At 43.6% G+C, this 7072-nt stretch overlaps 7 non-coding genes across 7 annotated transcripts; all 7 read right to left on the reverse strand.

The window, feature by feature from the left end:
• Positions 1 to 198: 198 nt before the first annotated feature.
• On the reverse strand, positions 199 to 280 carry trnas-aga (transfer RNA serine (anticodon AGA)). Its single transcript has one exon. It is a non-coding gene; the product is annotated as a tRNA-Ser (tRNA).
• A 1868-nt stretch (positions 281 to 2148) lies between these two features.
• On the reverse strand, positions 2149 to 2230 carry trnas-aga (transfer RNA serine (anticodon AGA)). Its single transcript has one exon. It is a non-coding gene; the product is annotated as a tRNA-Ser (tRNA).
• Positions 2231 to 2446: 216 nt separating this feature from the next.
• On the reverse strand, positions 2447 to 2518 carry trnad-guc (transfer RNA aspartic acid (anticodon GUC)). Its single transcript has one exon. It is a non-coding gene; the product is annotated as a tRNA-Asp (tRNA).
• A 1581-nt stretch (positions 2519 to 4099) lies between these two features.
• Positions 4100 to 4181, reverse strand: trnas-aga (transfer RNA serine (anticodon AGA)). The gene has a single exon. It is a non-coding gene; the product is annotated as a tRNA-Ser (tRNA).
• A 216-nt stretch (positions 4182 to 4397) lies between these two features.
• On the reverse strand, positions 4398 to 4469 carry trnad-guc (transfer RNA aspartic acid (anticodon GUC)). Its single transcript has one exon. It is a non-coding gene; the product is annotated as a tRNA-Asp (tRNA).
• A 1580-nt stretch (positions 4470 to 6049) lies between these two features.
• trnas-aga (transfer RNA serine (anticodon AGA)) lies at positions 6050 to 6131 on the reverse strand. The gene has a single exon. It is a non-coding gene; the product is annotated as a tRNA-Ser (tRNA).
• A 216-nt stretch (positions 6132 to 6347) lies between these two features.
• trnad-guc (transfer RNA aspartic acid (anticodon GUC)) lies at positions 6348 to 6419 on the reverse strand. The gene has a single exon. It is a non-coding gene; the product is annotated as a tRNA-Asp (tRNA).
• Positions 6420 to 7072: the final 653 nt, after the last annotated feature.

Genomic DNA, 7072 nt, shown 5'->3' on the forward strand with positions numbered 1-7072 from the left:
ATAGACAGGCTGAATCACTGTCACAACTATGACTGATTGTTGCGATTTTTTAATCGGATGTATCGTGAATATTGCAGATTAATAAAAATGAGAACAAATGTCAGTGTTGAAAGGTGTGGGACGTTATTCCAATTATCACATGATCAGTTTGGTAGCGAACTGGTTAAATTGTGAAATGGAATGAAAAATGCTGAGAATCGTAGTCGACAGGATTCGAACCTGCGCGGGAAAATCCCAATGGATTTCTAGTCCATCGCCTTAACCACTCGGCCACGACTACTGTGTCGCTGGCTTTTTAAACGTTACTCAGAAAAAACTCAGTCATCCATCTCTGTGCAGCAGACGGCCAAAGAATCCTGAAAAAGTCTCCGTTTGCAAAAAATCTGGAAGAGGCAAACTCCTCCACATGTATTTTCACAGTTCGATTTCGCTCTGGAATTTTTAATATGTATCTACCAAGAAACAGAAGTAAAAATCAACATTTTGAAACATCTGCCTCCCTGTCGGGGAATTGAACCCCGGTCTCCCGCGTGACAGGCAGGGATACTTACCACTATACTAATGAGGAACTGAATGATAGCTGCTCTGTCGGAGCAGGAATCGAGCTGTGAACAGAACTGGACACCATGAGAAGTCGACAGACACATTGAGAGACAGATACAAACCGACAAACAGGGAGAGACAGACACCGAGATAGAGACAACGAGAGACAGAAAGTGTGAGACTGAGAAGGAGAGGCAGATTGGGTGAGAAAAAGACTCAAACACATACAGAGACAGAGATTTGTGTGTTTGATCTATTAAGAGAGAAAGGGAAAGAGTGAGAGAAAGACAATGATAAAGACAGTGACAAGGAGAGAGACAGATAGAGAGAAAGAGATAGAGACTAAAACAGAAAATGATGGAAATACTTCTCAGGTTAGAGGCAGGGACTAACAGAGACAGGCAAAGAAATGGACAGACCGAAATGATGGGAAAGAGAGAGCCAGTCAGACAAAGAATCTGAGAGAATCCCATTGGAACAGACGTGGGCACCGTGAGAAAGAGACAGATTGAGAGACTGAGACAAACGGAGAAACAGGGACAGACAGAGTGAGTCAGACTGAGAGAGACAAAGACTCAGACATACAAACACATACACAGCTCTGTGGAGAGAGAGAGAGAGGCAGAGACCGAGCGACACAGATACATTTCACAATTTCATTTCATTATCGGTTCAGAGTGACACATAGTTACAGAAAATTGTTGATTCAACCGATGAAAATCGGACATCACTGATCAGAATGGGAGGAAATCTGTGTTAAAATAAATAGAAACCAGGAGTTGGGAAGAACCCACGGTGGAAAACCCTTTGAAGTTTAAGGCCAACGACATAACCACTCGGTTATCCTGGCCCTGTGAGAGCTTGGATTCTGTCTCTGTGACAAACTGGGCTTCAACACCAACCCCACATACAAACACATGCACATAGTCTTTTAGTGAGCATTTACGAACATTTTGAGGAATATTGACACGGGGGCAACTCTCCTACTCTGTTTCGAGTAATGCTCTGGGACCTTCATATCCACCCGAGGGTGCAGACGGAGCTTCAATTTAACATTTCATCCGAAAGTCAACAGCTTCAACATTGCAAAATTCCCCAAGTGCTGCACTTGAGTGTTAGCCAAGATGATATGCTCAAGTCCAAGGAGTGCGACTTGAAGACACAAACTCCTGATTCAGTCGAGAATGCTGCCACTGAACCAAAGCCGATACAAAAGTTCACAACCGTATTATTTTCCCCAAGTCTTTTTTATAAGTTCCAGGACATACCAAATTCATGGTGATGATTTCCACAGACAGTTGCACATACACAGAGACAAAAATAGAGATAGACAGACACAGAGACACAGATAACCAAAAATTTACACGCACCAACGGGCATGCACAGCTGCCTTAGACATCTCGAGGGATAGACAGGCTGAATCACTGTCACAACTATGACTGATTGTTGCGATTTTTTAATCGGATGTATCGTGAATATTGCAGATTAATAAAAATGAGAACAAATGTCAGTGTTGAAAGGTGTGGGACGTTATTCCAATTATCACATGATCAGTTTGGTAGCGAACTGGTTAAATTGTGAAATGGAATGAAAAATGCTGAGAATCGTAGTCGACAGGATTCGAACCTGCGCGGGAAAATCCCAATGGATTTCTAGTCCATCGCCTTAACCACTCGGCCACGACTACTGCGTCGCTGGCTTTTTAAACGTTACTCAGAAAAAACTCAGTCATCCATCTCTGTGCAGCAGACGGCCAAAGAATCCTGAAAAAGTCTCCGTTTGCAAAAAATCTGGAAGAGGCAAACTCCTCCACATGTATTTTCACAGTTCGATTTCGCTCTGGAATTTTTAATATGTATCTACCAAGAAACAGAAGTAAAAATCAACATTTTGAAACATCTGCCTCCCCGTCGGGGAATTGAACCCCGGTCTCCCGCGTGACAGGCGGGGATACTTACCACTATACTAACGAGGAACTGACGGGTAGCTGGTCTGTCGGAGCAGGAATCGAGCTGTGAACAGAACTGGACACCATGAGAAGTCGACAGACACATTGAGAGACAGATGCAAACCGACAAACAGGGAGAGACAGACACCGAGATAGAGACAACGAGAGACAGAAAGTGTGAGACTGAGAAGGAGAGGCAGATTGGGTGAGAAAAAGACTCAAACACATACAGAGACAGAGATTTGTGTGTTTGATCTATTAAGAGTGAAAGGGAAAGAGTGAGAGAAAGACAATGATAAAGACAGTGACAAGGAGAGAGACAGATAGAGAGAAAGAGATAGAGACTAAAACAGAAAATGATGGAAATACTTCTCAGGTTAGAGGCAGGGACTAACAGAGACAGGCAAAGAAATGGACAGACCGAAATGATGGGAAAGAGAGAGCCAGTCAGACAAAGAATCTGAGAGAATCCCATTGGAACAGACGTGGGCACCGTGAGAAAGAGACAGATTGAGAGACTGAGACAAACGGAGAAACAGGGACAGACAGAGTGAGTCAGACTGAGAGAGACAAAGACTCAGACATACAAACACATACACAGCTCTGTGTAGAGAGAGAGAGAAGCAGAGACCGAGCGACACAGATACATTTCACAATTTCATTTCATTATCAGTTCAGAGTGACACATAGTTACAGAAAATTGTTGATTCAACCGATGAAAATCGGGCATCACTGATCAGAATGGGAGGAAATCTGTGTTAAAATAAATAGAAACCAGGAGTGGGGAAGAACCCACGGTGGAAAACCCTTTGAAGTTTAAGGCCAACGACATAACCACTCGGTTATCCTGGCCCTGTGAGAGCTTGGATTCTGTCTCTGTGACAAACTGGGCTTCAACACCAACCCCACATACAAACACATGCACATAGTCTTTTAGTGAGCATTTACGAACATTTTGAGGAATATTGACACGGGGGCAACTCTCCTACTCTTTTTCGAGTAATGCTCTGGGACCTTTCATATCCACCCGAGGGTGCAGACGGAGCTTCAATTTAACATTTCATCCGAAAGTCAACAGCTTCAACATTGCAAAATTCCCCAAGTGCTGCACTTGAGTGTTAGCCAAGATGATATGCTCAAGTCCAAGGAGTGCGACTTGAAGACACAAACTCCTGATTCAGTCGAGAATGCTGCCACTGAACCAAAGCCGATACAAAAGTTCACAACCGTATTATTTTCCCCAAGTCTTTTTTATAAGTTCCAGGACATACCAAATTCATGGTGATGATTTCCACAGACAGTTGCACATACACAGAGACAAAAATAGAGATAGACAGACACAGAGACACAGATAACCAAAAATTTACACGCACCAACGGGCATGCACAGCTGCATTAGACATCTCGAGGGATAGACAGGCTGAATCACTGTCGCAACTATGACTGATTGTTGCGATTTTTTAATCGGATGTATCGTGAATATTGCAGATTAATAAAAATGAGAACAAATGTCAGTGTTGAAAGGTGTGGGACGTTATTCCAATTATCACATGATCAGTTTGGTAGCGAACTGGTTAAATTGTGAAATGGAATGAAAAATGCTGAGAATCGTAGTCGGCAGGATTCGAACCTGCGCGGGAAAATCCCAATGGATTTCTAGTCCATCGCCTTAACCACTCGGCCACGACTACTGCGTCGCTGGCTTTTTAAACGTTACTCAGAAAAAACTCAGTCATCCATCTCTGTGCAGCAGACGGCCAAAGAATCCTGAAAAAGTCTCCGTTTGCAAAAAATCTGGAAGAGGCAAACTCCTCCACATGTATTTTCACAGTTCGATTTCGCTCTGGAATTTTTAATATGTATCTACCAAGAAACAGAAGTAAAAATCAACATTTTGAAACATCTGCCTCCCCGTCGGGGAATTGAACCCCGGTCTCCCGCGTGACAGGCAGGGATACTTACCACTATACTAACGAGGAACTGACGGATAGCTGCTCTGTCGGAGCAGGAATCGAGCTGTGAACAGAACTGGACACCATGAGAAGTCGACAGACACATTGAGAGACAGATACAAACCGACAAACAGGGAGAGACAGACACCGAGATAGAGACAACGAGAGACAGAAAGTGTGAGACTGAGAAGGAGAGGCAGATTGGGTGAGAAAAAGACTCAAACACATACAGAGACAGAGATTTGTGTGTTTGATCTATTAAGAGAGAAAGGGAAAGAGTGAGAGAAAGACAATGATAAAGACAGTGACAAGGAGAGAGACAGAGAGAGAGAAAGAGATAGAGACTAAAACAGAAAATTATGGAAACACTTCTCAGGTTAGAGGCAGGGACTAACAGAGACAGGCAAAGAAATGGACAGACCGAAATGATGGGAAAGAGAGAGCCAGTCAGACAAAGAATCTGAGAGAATCCCATTGGAACAGACGTGGGCACCGTGAGAAAGAGACAGATTGAGAGACTGAGACAAACGGAGAAACAGGGACAGACAGAGTGAGTCAGACTGAGAGAGACAAAGACTCAGACATACAAACACATACACAGCTCTGTATAGAGAGAGAGAGAGGCAGAGACCGAGCGACACAGATACATTTCACAATTTCATTTCATTATCGGTTCAGAGTGACACATAGTTACAGAAAATTGTTGATTCAACCGATGAAAATCGGACATCACTGATCAGAATGTGAGGAAATCTGTGTTAAAATAAATAGAAACCAGGAGTGGGGAAGAACCCACGGTGGAAAACCCTTTGAAGTTTAAGGCCAACGACATAACCACTCGGTTATCCTGGCCCTGTGAGAGCTTGGATTCTGTCTCTGTGACAAACTGGGCTTCAACACCAACCCCACATACAAACACATGCACATAGTCTTTTAGTGAGCATTTACGAACATTTTGAGGAATATTGACACGGGGGCAACTCTCCTACTCTGTTTCGAGTAATGCTCTGGGACCTTCATATCCACCCGAGGGTGCAGACGGAGCTTCAGTTTAACATTTCATCCGAAAGTCAACAGCTTCAACATTGCAAAATTCCCCAAGTGCTGCACTTGAGTGTTAGCCAAGATGATATGCTCAAGTCCAAGGAGTGCGACTTGAAGACACAAACTCCTGATTCAGTCGAGAATGCTGCCACTGAACCAAAGCCGATACAAAAGTTCACAACCGTATTATTTTCCCCAAGTCTTTTTTATAAGTTCCAGGACATACCAAATTCATGGTGATGATTTCCACAGACAGTTGCACATACACAGAGACAAAAATAGAGATAGACAGACACAGAGACACAGATAACCAAAAATTTACACGCACCAACGGGCATGCACAGCTGCCTTAGACATCTCGAGGGATAGACAGGCTGAATCACTGTCGCAACTATGACTGATTGTTGCGATTTTTTAATCGGATGTATCGTGAATATTGCAGATTAATAACATTGAGAACAAATGTCAGTGTTGAAAGGTGTGGGACGTTATTCCAATTATCACATGATCAGTTTGGTAGCGAACTGGTTAAATTGTGAAATGGAATGAAAAATGCTGAGAATCGTAGTCGACAGGATTCGAACCTACGCGGGAAAATCCCAATGGATTTCTAGTCCATCGCCTTAACCACTCGGCCACGACTACTGTGTCGCTGGCTTTTTAAACGTTACTCAGAAAAAACTCAGTCATCCATCTCTGTGCAGCAGACGGCCAAAGAATCCTGAAAAAGTCTCCGTTTGCAAAAAATCTGGAAGAGGCAAACTCCTCCACATGTATTTTCACAGTTCGATTTCGCTCTGGAATTTTAAATATGTATCTACCAAGAAACAGAAGTAAAAATCAACATTTTGAAACATCTGCCTCCCCGTCGGGGAATTGAACCCCGGTCTCCCGCGTGACAGGCGGGGATACTTACCACTATACTAACGAGGAACTGACGGGTAGCTGCTCTGTCGGAGCAGGAATCGAGCTGTGAACAGAACTGGACACCATGAGAAGTCGACAGACACATTGAGAGACAGATACAAACCGACAAACAGGGAGAGACAGACACCGAGATAGAGACAACGAGAGACAGAAAGTGTGAGACTGAGAAGGAGAGGCAGATTGGGTGAGAAAAAGACTCAAACACATACAGAGACAGAGATTTGTGTGTTTGATCTATTAAGAGAGAAAGGGAAAGAGTGAGAGAAAGACAATGATAAAGACACTGACAAGGAGAGAGACAGAGAGAGAGAAAGAGACAGAGACTAAAACAGAAAATGATGGAAACACTTCTCAGGTTAGAGGCAGGGACTAACAGAGACAGGCAAAGAAATGGACAGACCGAAGTGATGGGAAAGAGAGAGCCAGTCAGACAAAGAATCTGAGAGAATCCCATTGGAACAGACGTGGGCACCGTGAGAAAGAGACAGATTGAGAGACTGAGACAAACGGAGAAACAGGGACAGACAGAGTGAGTCAGACTGAGAGAGACAAAGACTCAGACATACAAACACATACACAGCTCTGTGTAGAGAGAGAGAGAGGCAGAGACCGAGCGACACAGATACATTTCACAATTTCATTTCATTATCGGTTCAGAG

This window comes from Pristiophorus japonicus, chromosome 23 (genome assembly GCF_044704955.1).
Source record: "Pristiophorus japonicus isolate sPriJap1 chromosome 23, sPriJap1.hap1, whole genome shotgun sequence".
Classification (NCBI taxonomy): domain Eukaryota; kingdom Metazoa; phylum Chordata; class Chondrichthyes; family Pristiophoridae; genus Pristiophorus; species Pristiophorus japonicus.